The sequence below is a fragment of the Eurosta solidaginis genome, chromosome 1 (assembly GCF_040869045.1).
Source record: "Eurosta solidaginis isolate ZX-2024a chromosome 1, ASM4086904v1, whole genome shotgun sequence".
Taxonomy (NCBI): domain Eukaryota; kingdom Metazoa; phylum Arthropoda; class Insecta; order Diptera; family Tephritidae; genus Eurosta; species Eurosta solidaginis.
The window spans coordinates 368,954,018-368,969,794 of NC_090319.1; the positions used below are offsets into that span (position 1 = coordinate 368,954,018).

At 37.8% G+C, this 15,777-nt stretch overlaps 1 protein-coding gene across 5 annotated transcripts in view; it reads left to right on the forward strand.

Annotated features, from left to right (window-relative positions):
* The first annotated feature begins 383 nt into the window (after positions 1-383).
* The window catches only part of Nuak (Nuak family kinase 1), a 113,393-nt gene continuing 97,999 nt past the window's right edge, over positions 384-15,777 (forward strand). Inside the window, exons 1-2 of one of the 5 annotated variants that reach the window (XM_067762955.1) lie at positions 384-762; positions 3,356-3,847. The gene's annotated coding sequence lies outside the window, so the exon portion shown is untranslated. The remainder of the gene's footprint in view (positions 763-3,355; positions 3,848-15,777) is intronic. The other 4 variants (XM_067762956.1, XM_067762957.1, XM_067762958.1 and 1 more) reach the window with 4 other exon arrangements.

The following is a 15,777-nucleotide window of genomic DNA, read 5'->3' on the forward strand; positions in this document are numbered from 1 at the left end:
TGTGTGACCGGGCCTATGAAAAACTGGCTTATGACTCAAAAAAGAAATTGCGAGAAACAGCTGCTAAAGATAAACAATGCATTTCTTCAGTTTCTGTTCAGTTTCAGTTTTTTTTTTGAGTCAGAAGCCACCTTTTCATAGGCCGGGTTACATATACTGATCAATCGAATGGTGAGTTGATTCGGCAGCTAATTCTCACTCCAATGCCCCGTTAAGTTTCGGCCAAGAATCGTGTGTGGCGCGTGCCTCTCATAAGGCCGCCTAACGCTCTCCGTTGCACGCAAATTTTTTTAATTTCTCAATATTTCTTACATAGCGCATAAGAAATTCGTGCGCTTTTCATAAGACACATAATACACACATTCGTACATAACAAATAGGCGATGATATTCGTAAGTGTAAATAAAACAAATTTTCCTTAAACGAATTTATTTTTAGGATATACGAAAGTTTTCCTCATAGCAGACGTTAGCCAAGTTGTAGAAAACTGTGCTGGCTCTTTAGATCAAATATTGAGTATGTAATTAGACGGCGCGAGCACATCGTCGCTGAAAGTTATTCGCCGTGGATTGTCCCAGCAGATTGTAAACGGAAAATCGGAAAAAATACTATATATGTATGTATGTATATATACATTTATATAGTGAATGTGTGCTTTAATAAATGTGTAGAAAAACCAACAACAAAGAAGTGAAATATAAAGTATTTTTAAATTTAATTTTATGGATATACTTACATCTTCGTGCTGGGTACACTAAAAATGTAATTATTTTGTAATTTGGGAAAAAATTTCCTGCCATAATATTTTGAAAATATATTTATTTTCAAGTGAAACGTGCAATTTTTCACGAAAATGTTTTCACAAGTAAATTTTATGCTATAAGAAAATTGACGAGCAACAAAAAAAAAAAAAAGCAAAAGAAGCAGAACGAGTGCCTCAAATCCCAAGTGTGTATCTATAATAAAATTCGTGTCGAACAAAATTTGGTGGTGATGTGGTGCAATAGGCATGCATACATACAAGCAAATGCATGTGTGTGTGAAACATACATGGGCATAATGCAGTGTAAAATTCATGCGTTAAGATCAGCTGCAATCATATAAATTTTACTGATATTATTAAAATAAAGTTCACCCTGTCGGTAAAAGTTCGCTTGCTTGCTGAAACAAATTCGATATAAAAGAATTATTGCTGATCGAAAATGTTGCCAGTGCTGCTCTAAAGTAAAATTTTAAAAAATCAATGCGTATTTTGTAACTTGTTACACTTAAATTGATTGGGCTAGAAAACTGTATACTAAAAAATTCAAAAAACTCTCAATAAAAGTTCGATAACATCCTGGAACTTCCTCGTATGTTTTCGAAAACTTTTTTGAGACTGTTTTGCATAATTTCAGTTACAAAATTCCTAGAAGTCTTTTATTGAATTATCGAAAATAAAATAATAACAAATTAGTTGACATAATTTATACGCCGATAATAAAGAAATAAAAATCTCTGAAAATTTGCCTAAATCACGTACGCGTTTTACCGCGCAATTCAAGAGAGGTTCCCGGCGACGCTCATTGTACTTCATACCGAACAGAGATTTAGCTGTTTGCTTACATTTTGTGATGTATTCGTACGAAAGATTGATTTTTCGAATACCAACTCAATTCTAATGTCCAATGCATTCTGATTAAATATTTTATATAAATCAATATAAATTTGTGACTTTTTTCAGCAACGAAAAACCTCAAAACATATAACCTTTAAACGTGGAAGGTGGATTGACTAAAACTCGCAAATATTTACGTCAGCTAGCTTTCATTCTTACCGACTTTTTCTCTGTGTTAACACAGATATTTGATATATCATAACTTAAGCATGTGAGTGGGAACAAGTGTTGTCAGCGCTGAAGAGAGAGAGAGAGGGAGATGAATAAGGACAGCTAGAGAGGGGGAAGAATGCGTGAGACTAGCCTATTCTCATATTTTGATATACGAATTTAGAAGAGACTTTCCCAAGTTCTTAGCCGTCTTTTTCAGGTTCCATTATAAATTTTACCCTTATATTAAGCTAATTTTCAGCAAAACTGAAAACTCTCCTATTCGAATTGGGTGGCGTCCCGTTGAGCTATGAACATTAAAAGTCGGCGGTAAAAATAGAAAAAAAAGCGAAAATACTTGTCGCGATTTACCTCCGAGGAGATTTAGCCGAGCTTTTCTTCCAATTTGCGCCGTGGTCCTTTGAAGTTTTCGTACAAATTGGCGCAACGGGACCCATATGTTTTTTGCATACTCAAAACGGATTCATTTCGAGAAAATTTTAAACCATTTCAAGAGAGTTGCAAGATCACTTTAAAATATTTACGGAATTATTTCGAGACGATGACGGAACTTTTTTGGAACGATTTCGGGGTCACTTCGGATTATTTTAGGTATCATTTCCGGATAACTTCTCAATCATTCCGACACTATTTCCAAGCCGTTTTAGGACCGTTACGGAATCACTTCAAGCCTATTTCCAGAATCATTTCGAGACAATTTTGGGGCCGATTTGAAAAAAGTTTAAGCATCACTCGGAATTATTTTAGTAACCATTTCGGGATAACTGCGGAATCATTTCGAGACTATTTCGCGATCGTTTTAGGACTTCTACAGGATCACTATTTCCGAAAATGTTTATAGACAATTTCGTGACTTAAAATGATTCCGAAATAAGTAATCGTTCAGCAAAATTCAGAGAACTTCGAATAAAAAGATGGAATATTTGGCAAATTTTTCTCTAGTTTGCGAATTCAAACAAAATTCTTGAAATTCACTTCAGCTAGGTGATACATTTTTATTGGTAGTGCAGTGATAATTTCAAAACCATTCGAACGTTAAAAGTGAATTATTGCCACTAGAAAAGTGCTAAGTGCTCATCTATGATATAAATTCATTTTATTCATTGCTCATTGCTCAGTTTCAACTAGTGCCTTTTGGATTTGAAATTAAATTTTGTGTGTGATTTCGGGCACAAGTCCACCATACAGATCAGCGGCATTTGGCTGGTTGGCTCAACAGCTTTACGCTCTCGTTCCTGGTTGCTTGTCTCATCACCGCATCTACAACTCTCTATATAGTCCGCCATCGTAAGCGCGTTGAGATTTTCAAATGAAAATTCTTCTTGCGTGTTAGCTAAAAGTTATTTTTAAAAAACTTAGTAAATATAAACGAGTGTATATGTTTATGTTTTATTCGAATTTAATGCGCGACCAAAAAAATACTTGTAAGCGCATAATGTATGCATTATATACGGCGCATTTGTATATATGTGTGTGTGCGTGTAAGTGCGTTAGAATACAAATGTTCCTAATATGTATTGAGAAAAGTTTCTACATAGTTGATGGAAGCACAGAATATGGCAATTAAAGTGTATTGAAGTAAAAATAATCATAGAGTCCAATAACCGACTCAATTTATAAAGAAATTAAAAAAAAAATGTATTAAAAGCGCAAAGATAACGGTTTATTGTGTTACGGTGCTGATTAAGTTGTTGCTAAAACTCCAAAGTTCGTTCTAAAAATATTTGAAAAGCTGAGTTTCAGTTGCCGTCGTCTGCTTTATAAGAAAAAAACAAAAGAATTTTTTTTCGAAACAACAAAACTACTGCATACAACAATTGTTAACAACAAAAAAAAAAAAAAAAAAACTTCAATAATCACCTGCAGAGCATGCCAACAACTTTCGTATGCAGCTCACACCTTTTATTAATATTTTTGTATGGTTTTGCGAAACAAAACAAAGAAAAACGATCCACAACTCTTCTACTATCAAATCTGCTTGATTATTTTCGCTACGTAACGCCCATCTACTTATAAACGGTAATTATATACATATTAAACGTTATTTATCCCATTTTTATTCAATGAATCACTAATAAATATTTTGGCTGCTGAGCACACCCCCGTTTCGCCTCGATTGTTTTACCTATATAAAATATTCGCACTCATTTCATGTTTGCTTAGTTTGTAGTTCGCGAGAGTTTTGCGTCATTGTGTGTACCGAATGCGGTAAACTGTTTGTGCAAATGCTCTGATAACATTTAAACAATTTATACATACATATATATTTATAGTAAAATTAAGTTGGCGAATACTTTCAAAGTCACGATTTTGTGTGATTTATCAAATTTTTGTTGCGTGATGTCATGATTTTATTTTCTTTTCTAAACATTTAGTGTATCTTTAAGATAATTTTTTTAAGTCGACTGTTTTGTGATAAGGTATATATTTGTTTAATAATATATAGAACCATATGTACCTTATTAGTTATTTAAAAAATATTATATCTCATTGTTATGTTGCGTACAATCTTGAACACGTTACTTTGCATTAGGGGTTTACGATGACTTTATCGGAGGCTGCGGCGGCGGCGTGAATCTCTTAACTGAATGTCTGTGTTTCAGAGTATCACATTGCCCAAAACTAATGAACATGGAAACATACTGCTAATGTCAATGGTATGTTTGACGATTTGGAACAATATCATAAAATTGTGAATGAGTATCTGGGAGGCTTGTATAATGAAAATTAAAAAAAATATATATTTGGAAAGGTTTTGTTTATATGTACTCAGGGAAATCGATGTTTCGCTATTTCGGAAAGATCCGGGGGTTTTGCCTCAAAATCTCGCGACTTGTGCCAAAAATTTCAGGAGTAACTTCTTGCGGAGGGAGGGAGAAATACTTAAAATGGTCATAGCTTTGTAGCGTAGTTTCACCGAAGGAGATGTTCTGGGCTAACTCTAATACTCGTCGTCGGCACGATTTCTTTAAATCATTTGTGGCTACATGCTGGTCACGCACAAAGGCGACATACGGTTTTTATCAATTATCTACTGTTGTTGTTGTTGTTGTAGCGATAAGGTTATTCCCTTCGGGGAAGGGGAGTGTTATCGATGTGATGGTCCTTTGCCGGATACAGATCCGGTACGCTCCGGTAACACAGCGCCATTAAGGTGCTAGCCCGACCATCTCGAGAACGATTTATATGGCCACATTAAACCTTCAGGCCGTCCCTCCCTCCCCACCCCCCAAGTTCCATGATGAGCTTGGGGTCGCCAGAGCCTCGTCTGTTATTGAAACGGGATTCGCCGCTCTAAGGTGATGTTGACAATTGGGTTTGGAGAAGCTATATATTGCGCTGGCAACATGAAAATGTTGCGCTACACAACCCCTTGAATCTGGTACTTTAGTCACCTCTTACGACAGGCATACCCTCTGCGGGTATATTCTAACCCCCTAACCCGCTGGGGGAGATCAATTATCTACTAATAGTCATGACCCTTGCGGCACAGTTTTAACGACTAACATCAATGCTGGCTTGTTGTTGATCGCGCAAAAGGGCGCCTTCAGTTTTTTCGGCTGTTTCTAGGAGCTACAATATCCGGCGTGCGAACAGTAGCAATCCCGACCACCAGTCGCTACCAGGCATCCATATGCCAGCACAGAAGCTATAGGACTGCGACTTCGAACTCATACCTTCGTTGACGTCATTTTCCTACACGTTCTAGGTGTAGCTCTGAAAACTTTCTGACGGATGTTTTTGTCGCGGTAGGCTGCCGAGATACACCAAAGAAACATCTTGAAACGTTAGGTAGTCGAACACCCGGTCATTTGTTCGACTGTCTTGGTAAAGCTTTTGCTTCACCACTTTGAGCGCTCCTGCGATGGACAAAGCCTAACCTGGTTAAAATCTGTGCCTACGTATTCACATTTGTAACAGGAGCCGTAGGTAATATTTAAACACGGTTGACAGGCTGTATTCAACGTGATTCACTCCAAGGGACTAGCTGGCGATAAGGCTGCCACCTTTAGGAAATGTCAAATGGGGAGACTTGGGTGTTGAATGATGAAGTGTGAAAATCAAAATTCATTTCAGACACTATTTTATAGTTAAGGAAATAAAGTGATTTTTCAAACAGTTCTCATACGTGCATATATCTTCAACTTAAGCATGAGCTGAGGATCAATTGAAAAGAGTATTTAAACCCCTGGAGCCTAATAAAAAATTTTGCATCACTGATTTTGCTTATTCTTTCAGCCCGTCGGGATATAGAATCTTTGAAAAAATCGGCACCTTTTTCGGGTAACTTGCCTTTTTAACAACTTGGGAACAATTTTATTTAAATTCATTGTTCCTTATTAATTTTTTCAAAAAATTATGCGAAGTGGGCATATAAATTTATTATATAACTTTTCTTTTAGTGTTTCGTTTTAATAAACCGGTGAATCCGGTGATGCAAAATCCGTCTTAAGCTGGCATTGAAAGCGCCTGTTTTCTCAAATAACTTTTGAACGGTTAGAAAGTGTAAAATTTCGCAGTTGGTTTTTTATAACTGGCAGTGATGTGCATCCCTTGATACCCCTTATATAGATAGATATATGTGCTTCGCCGCATCCAATAGGTGTGACCGATCACAAATTGTCGTCAATATCCTCTAACGGGAGTCCAAGGAAACTTGCTGTTTCAACAGGGGTGGACCATAATGAGAGGGGTTTTAGAGGCGTTGGTTCCACATTACAATTGAAGAGATGGTTGGTGTCATGTGGGGACACATTGCAAGCAGAGCATACAGTTTGTATGTCGGGGTTGATTCTGGATAGGTAAGATTTTAACATGTTACAGTATCCAAATCGAAGTTGAGATAGAGTGACTCGCGTTTCCCTAGGGAGAGTGCGTTCTGCAAGTTTTGTTCTTTGAGTTCCTGACATAGAGGTCTGACGCCTGTTTGTGGAGTTCAGCTTGTGTATTTTGGCTTCATTCTCAGGTGCCGTATTTCCTCATAATGCTTACGGAGATGACTCATTAAGCTCCTCGGCTGTATTGGCTCATCAATCAGATGTCTGTTGGGATGCCCAGGTGTCTGGGTATTCAACAGGAACTGTTTGGTTAGCATTTTATTTCTCTCCCTGATGGGGAGTATTCTCGCCTCATTATGTAGATGATGTTCTGGGACATAATAAGACAACCAGTGGCGGCTCTAAGGGCAGAATTTTGGCAGGCCTGTAGCATCTTCCAGTGAGTAGTCTTTAGGCTTGGCAACCATATCGGGGACGAGTAGCATGCAATCGGCTGGCCAATTGCCTTGTAAGTGGTAATGAGCGTTTCTTTATCTTTTCCCCAAGTACTGCCATCAAGAGATTTGAGGATTTTATTACGGCTCTGGATTTTCGGTACAATTACGGCTGCATGCTCACCAAAATGTAGATCCTGATCGAACGTCGCACCCAAGATTTTGGGGTGTAAGACAGTCGGTAGCGTAGTGCCATTGACGTGGATGTTCAAAATGTTCCACATTTGGGACGTCCATGTTGTAAATAAGGTCGCTGATGATTTCGTCGGTGATAATGTCAGGTTTCGCAAGGTGAAAAGAATTGTTCTTATGCTTTACCATGATATGTATGTTTTAAAAATAGGAAGAATTTAGTTGAAGCACCGAAGATAGATTGTCTGATAGAGCTACTAACCACGTGAACCCTGACTTGACCAATCTTCAGCACAACTTTCGCAAATTCTTCCCCACAATACACTTCAAGATTTTTTTTTCATAAACGCTCCAGCTAATGCCAGAAGGTATAGGTCGTTTTTTAAACAAATTGGAAATAAAGCGTTCTTCTGCCGAATTCTGAGATAGGGCGTTTTTGAAGGAAATATTGTAATAGGGCGTTACTCAAAAGTTTTTTTTTTTTTGATATAAGGCATTTTCGAAACGACAGCAAAAATAGAGTGATATGCCACTCAGCAGGCAATATGTTGCAGTAAGAGATTACGCTATTGTGTAGAAAAGCTAGCGTCGTTGTCTGGACATAGTGTGGTACGATTAGGGTTTTCTAAATATTCTCTTACGCTTTCAGGTTTAAAATATAACCATTGTCTTTAAAGAATTCAAATGCCAAGTAATACCCAAACCGCTTCCGTGATACTAATACAGTGACCTTACTTATATTTTTCGTTATAATAACAGCAAGTTTTATTTAATACATATATATCATATATACACATCTTGAAAATTCATTCAGCAGTACACATGGTTCACATTTTCGCTCCTATCTATTAAACGGTTTGAGATATATCACATTTTCTTTGGAAGCAATAAACACATTCGAAGAATTTCAAAAAACTGTTGATTTGGGTTCAGTGAGTCCAACAATAACACCTCAGAAGCCGATGACAATGAAAAGGATTTCATTAGGTGAAGCATGGATCGTAAAAAAAATTATATGAGACTTGATATATTTCGATAGATGTTTATGTAAGGTCCAGAAAAGCTAGAGGCTTGACATTTTAAATGTATTTTAAATTTCAAAGCGAGAAAAATACCCTTTACAACAAACTCTGCTTGTGGACGCACGGATTGAGGTGGTGAACCTTGCGATCAAATTGGACTTTAAGTAACTGCTCACCTAAGTTCGTTAGTTGAGTTCTACCTTTATAGTTGCTTTATATAGCCGTTTACAAAAGCTATTGTTAAAATTTAAAAAAAAATTAATTTATTAATATTATATCAATGTTTAAAGACAAATTTCACGCTTCATTTCGATGAATTTATATAAAGGAAGTGTTAAATTTTTTTAAATCATATATGCATTTAACCTGTATATCTTTGTTAACTTAAAAATCGTATTTTTTCAGGTATGATACTATTGAGCAAAGTGAGCGAATTCTTATGTATATAAGAACCGAGCACTAAGAACCGAGTCCTTTTTGAAAATCGGATACTTTTCGGGTCCGGGCTCTTATTTGGATCCGGGTACTCTCTTAGAACCTGCTACTTTTTTAAAAACCGGGTAATTTTTAAGAGCGGAGCACTTTTTCAGGTCTTGTTGTCTTGAGAACTGGGTTTTTTTTAGAACCGACTCCTTTTCAGAGGCGGGTTTTTTTTGATCAGGTTTTTTTTTTTTTGTTTTTAGAGTCGAATACTTTTGCGTGCCCGCGTACCTTTTTATAACCCGCCAATTTTTTGGAACCGGATTTTTCTTGATCTTGGAATATTTTTTTCGGACCCACCTGGGTCCTTTTTCGGATGCAGCTACTTTTACTACGTACAAACGCACTCAAAATGGTATGATATATGTATATACTAAAGAAAATAAGCCACTAGGTTAGGTAAAGTTATGTTAGGTGGTAGCGGCCCTGATAGGGGAAGCTCACTTGGACAACATGAAGGTCCGTTGTGATACCACATACAATAAAATAACGGTGACTTAGCTATAGCTAATTAGAGAATCAGAGTGAGGATAAATCCTCCGGAGATCCAAGTGAGTCGCGACCGAAGTACTTTCGCCTTGTTCTGGAAAAAGCTGGACAATCAAACCTAAAGTGATTCGATGATTCCACCTCATCATCCTCCATACAGCTACAGCTCGATGGAGTTTTCGGTGTATTGAGACGTACCGCATGGATTCCCATGGGGAAGTGCCCTGTCAAAACCCCAATGACCATTGATAGGTGAGCCTTAGTGAACCAAATTATTTTGTGGCAGACCTGTCATCCCATTCCGGCCAGAAAGATCTTGCTACCCTGCAAGAGGTGGTGTCCGCCCAAAGTTTGCTGAGCTGACTCGAGGCTCATCTATGCAGGAGCTAACAGTAGTGGCAGTGGTTGGCATTGCATCCACCGCATCCCTAACTTACGCTTGGAAGACACTGCAGTGATCAGCCAACTTAAACTTGCGGCTTACATTCAGCTCTTGACAACATACACTTAACATGTAAATAGATGCATTAAATTAATTTATGTAAGTATGTAGTTGCTCAAATGATAAAATACAATTTTTGCAAATAAATCAGTCAAAATAAAGAAATGTCTTTATTTACATTTCCTAATTTCATTTAAAGTACACGCAGCGGAGAGCATCGCAAACCAACAAATAAGTGCATTTACATACACACATGCACATGTGCATATGCGCTATATAGCACGATATATGCAACAATCGGTGTAATGAACTCAGTAAGTGCGCCTGCCGCCTATCAACACCTCATCGGGAAAAACAATTTTGACATTTTGAAAAATAGTGGCGGCAGGAAACTGCCGTACGGCATTTAAAGGAATTTATTATATATGCATACACACAGATGTATAGTTATGTATGTATGTATAAACATATGTAAATTTATATACATTTTCACTGTCGAAATGTCAATGCGCAATGCAAGAATGAGTGCACAAGAAGGAAAAAAGAAGCATCGAATAACGACTTCGTACAGCAGAAGCCAAGTAATCAAACGAAATCGAATTGACAGATAAAATAAGGCAATGAAAATGCTTTTGAGAAGACGAAAATATTTGTATGGCACAAACAACGGCAACAACGAATGCAGCAAACGCAACAACAATTGTAAATGATTGTAAAGAATTTTTGGCCTTGTTGTTTTATGTACTTCTTGTAATCAAATGAATGACAGACATTTAAAATAGACGGAAATACAGCAAACGAATGAAATTTGCATAAAGAAACAGTGGCAACTGAAATTAAAAACCATGGATGGCCACAATTATTTATTTGTATGCTAATAATAATAATGAAAATATTGCGTTTACTTGCGGGGGCAGGTTGAATGGTCGATGATTTTCTTTTACGTGGCGACGAGGAGGCGAGCCGCGTGTATAAGAACTCCTCTGACAGCCCACTGTGACATTGAAAGCACATCTGGCGGCTTTAACGCCAGCATAGAAAAGGAACGAGTCTTAGGTTGTACAGACAGACGCAAGAGCGCCGATTCCTTTTTTTGGTGACAGCAATTGCTACGTCTTGTCCCCTATCACGGCAAGACCCACCCTTAAGACCAATAGTCAATCTGAGGAGGCTTCTTATGTATAGAAATCAATTGCCTTACGGATGGCCTTTGGAGTCTATATCTCTCTGCTTGCTCTATTATTTACATCTCAAGTGTTTCGAATACCCACAATAGTCTATTAAACAAGCTTTAACTTAAACCCAATGATTAACTAGTCGCTGAGTGCTGCCTAGACTGGGTCGGAAAAATTGCAAAAGTTTATGTTTATAGTGTCTTGGAAAATTTGTTAATTATTATTTTTTTTTAATCCTTCCAAATTAAGCCGAAATTGGTTTTTTGTTGTTCTTTGGCTACTTAACATCTATGTAGTTTGTAAATTTGGTTTGTCGAAATTTTTGTCTTGAGAATCTCTATTATTCGTTCTACTATCGTAGAGTTTTGTCAGCTAAACCAGTTGCAGCTCCTTAAAGTATGATTTTCTTATGACAAAACTAAGAAAACCGAGTATATGAAAACAACTGTAGCGCTCTAAAGGACATCTAAAGGGGTTATATAGCGCTTCTCAAGGCAAATATAATGACATATAAATTAAAAAAATGGGATGTCGAATAACCAAGTTACAAAAAATAAAACAAAAAAACAAATTCCAATGTATTTGATTCAGGAGTGAGCCTTTTCAACTTTTTTATTTCATAAGGTTACCAACCCCGGTATAAATCTGTCCATGATAAAGATTACCGACAAGTTATTGGCGAGTTATTATCATCGAGGTATTGGGTTTTTATCGGCTTATCTTATTGGTTTCTTATCCGCTAGTAAAAGTACGGGTTACAGATGTGTCATCGATTTTATAAAGAAGTGTTATAGGTATCTGCTTCAAAGCCAACCGATGAGTCATCGATAGCAAATCTATAATACACCGATTACAAACTGGTGACACCCGATTAGGAAATCGATAACTTTTCGATATTTTTTTAACAAAACGATAACTTTATGATAACATACCAATAGCTACCCGAAAAATAATCGAAACCTTTTTGATAGTAATATATCGTCGCCCGCTTGCCAGAAGCATGAATGTGCAAAAATGAAAATGTTGGGAAATCGGGTTTCAAAGTTTATTTGCGCCCTTAAAATTAAAAGTAATAGTTTTTAATGTAAAAATATATGAATAAATTATACTCACAATATGCTCTTTCAACTAAGATAACTGTTTTGCTCGCATCCATTTTATTCTCCGATATTTAGCACATTAATTTTTTTGGCGCAACAAAAGTTTTAAAAACTGATATACTTTTCTGTTAACACAGCTATACAAAAAAATTCAAAGTAATGGGGATTGTACGAGGCCACGAAATCAGTGGACAGTGTAACGCCGCAGGGAGGGGTGCTATCACCTCTGTTGTGGCCGCTGGTCATCAACCAACTGCTCAGGCGATTTGATGAGGGACCCGTAAAACTTACGGCTTACGCGGATGACGTTGCAATTGTCATAAGTGGAAAGTGCCTTCCAACGATTAGCTCTTTGATGGATCGGGCGCTTCGGGATATTCATACCTGGGCATCAAATGTTGGGTTGATAGTCAACGCGGATAAGACGGATATGGTCTTGTTTACAAAGAGGTACGAGGTTCCAAATTGGATTAGGCCTAAGTTAGGAGGGGTGACCCTACAGGAGAAACCTTGCACAAAGTATCTAGAAATCATCCTAGACAGTAAGCTGTCATGGAAGCTCAACGTGGAGGAGAGGGTGAAGAAGGCTTCAACGGCACTTTATGCATGTAAAAGAATGCTGGGGTGTACGTGGGGTTTATCGCTCTCTCTTTCTCATTGGGTTTTTACAGCGATTGTAAGCCCTATCCTATACTATGGAGTTCTTGTTTGGTGGAAAGCCACACAAAAAACAACATACCTCAACAAATTAGAGGGGGTATGTAGACTCTTTGCTTAGCATTACGGGAGCCCTGGAAACAACCCCGACAGCTGCACTGTATGCCATTCTGCACATTCCACCTGTAGACCTGATAGCAAAGAACATAGCGTTAACAACTGCAACCAGGCTCGGTGCCTCGGGGCAGCTTGAGTGCCGACCATACGGCCATAGTAGTATAGCGTCATCAATCACAAGACGAACAGACTACCTGATTCCCTATCTGCGCTTCGAGGGTGATCTTAAGGCCACAATAGAGGTGGGCGGTTGGAGCAAGGGTGCTCAAAGGGCGGACGAGGCAATAAATGTGTACACAGATGGTTCCAAAGTACTGGAATAAGTAGGGTCTGCGGTATACTGTGCTGATCCGGAAATAAACAGATCCTACAGGCTGCCGGATTACTGTAGCGTTTTCCAAGCGGAAATAGTAGCCGTAACCAAAGCAGTGGAAACCCTGGAAGAGAATAGCTTAAGCTGCAACCGCGTTAACTTTTATATTGGCAGTCAAGCAGCAATTAAGGCAATAATCTCGCATAGCACATCATCTAAATGCGTGTTAGAGTGTAAGCAGTCTTTGGAGAGAATCGGGACAGGGAGAAGCATACATCTATATTGGGTCCCAGGGCATATGGGAATTGGGAATGAAAAAGCGGACGAACTAGCTAAAAAGGGCACATCCCTTGAAGCTTGCTCCGTAGACGTCCTAATTAGACTGGGCGAAATTAAGCGAAGGCGAGAGGTACACATGATCGACCAAATAGGAAAGGCGTGGGTTCAAGCGCGGGTCTGTAAAGTGTCGAAGATTATGTGCAGGTATTACAACCTTAGACTAACAAAGTTGCTTCTATCATTAAAAAGAGAGGACTGTAGACTCATGACGGGTATTCTGACTGGACACTGCCTTCTGGCATCGCATGCCTTTAAATTAGGCTTAGTCAGTGATAGCAGATGTAGGAAGTGCGGGCTGGAGGAGGAAACGATCGAGCGCGTTCTGTGCTCGTGCCCTGCGCTTGCCAGGCTAAGACTCCAGCTATTAGGAGTGATACAGCTATCAGATCTAGGAGCACCAAGTGGCTTAAATCCTAGGAAGCTTCTAGTATTTGCCAAGAGGACGGAGTTATTTTATAAAATAGGTCCTGGTTTTTTATAGGGTTTTTCAGTTTGGTCGTTAAAACATACTTCTGGTAACACTACAGAATTGTTCAGTCTATGTGAGGTCCTCATGGACCGCCCAGTTCAACCTAACCTAGCCCTTGAGCTCGACTCGAACCCGCGATCTTACACATCAGTAGGCCGACTTAGCAACAAAAATTGATAAATTATTTTTATTTCCGATAAATTTTCCCAAATAAATCGATAATTTTTGGATAACAAACCGATACCTCTTTAATGAAACTTGTCTTGGAAAGAGAATATATACCACCTCGATCACAAATCGAAACTAGTCTATAACTCGTCGGTAACGCACCTATAACAAACCGTTAACTCGTCGATAAGAAATTGAAAATGCGCCTGCCCTGCCTAAATTTGCTGTCTGATTTCGCTCATATCAACTCGTCCATGTACACTGTTTCCATATTAAGCCACAGTATAGTGACTTCACTTACGCTTTCATTGTATATTCCGCCATACATTACGCATACACTTACATTCAATATCTCCCCATACAGCACACCTCTTCGAAACACTCCGCTTACTCTTGAACTTACCTTACGCTTGAGCTTACTTTACGCTTAGATTCTGCAATTCCCTGTGACGTGAACAGAAATTACATTGTTAATAGCTATCGATGTCAGAACCATTGATGTGTGACACCTAAAAGAGTTTTTCAATGAAAGCCCAATATTATCCTGAAAACCTCACGTGGCTTTAACAAAGCAAGAAAGTATATCTCGCAAAATGGCAAACTGTTCATTTAGTACTGCTGTGAGGGCAACTAACATCGACTTTTCCTTGGTTTGAAGGTCCAAAACAATGCAAAGAACAGCAATCATTAAATAAAGCAAACTGCGTCAACTAGTCTGTAAGGGCAACGCAGGTGGAATGAAAACGTTTCCGCTATTATGCGCTTCTGCAAAAAGTCAAAGAAATCTGTGTAGGTAGTAGCGTTGCCTGAAACTTTGTTGGTTTCGACCGATTCGGAGTGGACCTTCCCAAGCTATCTCAGCCACTGAAATATGCTTATAACAATGAAGTAAGCTAAATGAAGTACACATGAATGTGAAAATATTGTACAAACATAATAGGATCTTAACAAATGGACACAGTGAGAACAGGAAACGTTAAACAAAATATTTAAAATATAGCACTTAAATAGTGGCGCACAGTATTTATTATAAATTAAGTAGAAATAAGATTAGAAATAAAACTAGAATTCGCTTTCACGTCATATTGAGCTACGAGCCACACATAGCTACTCATCATTAATCTCTTTAGCGTTTCTCAGTTGGCACACAGCCTCATGCATAATTAAAATGAAGAGCCAAAGTGAACCGTAAAATTTTTTGGCAATGAATTTTCTAATTGATTCTTTATTTTAATTAGTGAGAAATGGGACGTGAAAATTATTGAGAATGGTAGTGTGAAATGCGTTTTATATCTCTTAAGAGGAGGCTGAAAGAGAAAGCGCGTGAATGAGCATCAACTCATTTAGATAAAAATTTTTTAATATATATTATAATTCCTTTCCGCGCAAGACGTCAAACATTCTCACTGTCAAACCAAATTAACCATCGTAAACATTTCTTTTTTGATTGATTGGTATGCTATTTTTATTTAAACTTATTTAACTAAAATTTTTGATGCTAATTTTTGCACATATTTTCGTTGTTATAAATAACGAAAATTGAAAACTGCACGCGTAAGATGTCTCACACCCTTGAATTCACATATTTTTTTTTTGTTTTTTTCTACCTTGACTTTGTTTGGTATGTGTCAATTTGTAGCGAGCATACGCCCACTGACAGTTGTCGGTAATTTGTAATGCAAAAAGCACTTAGAAAGAAATCACATTAACACATTCAAAAACACTCACAATATTTCAGGAAACTAGTTCAAAACTGTTTAGTTTTGTGTTATGC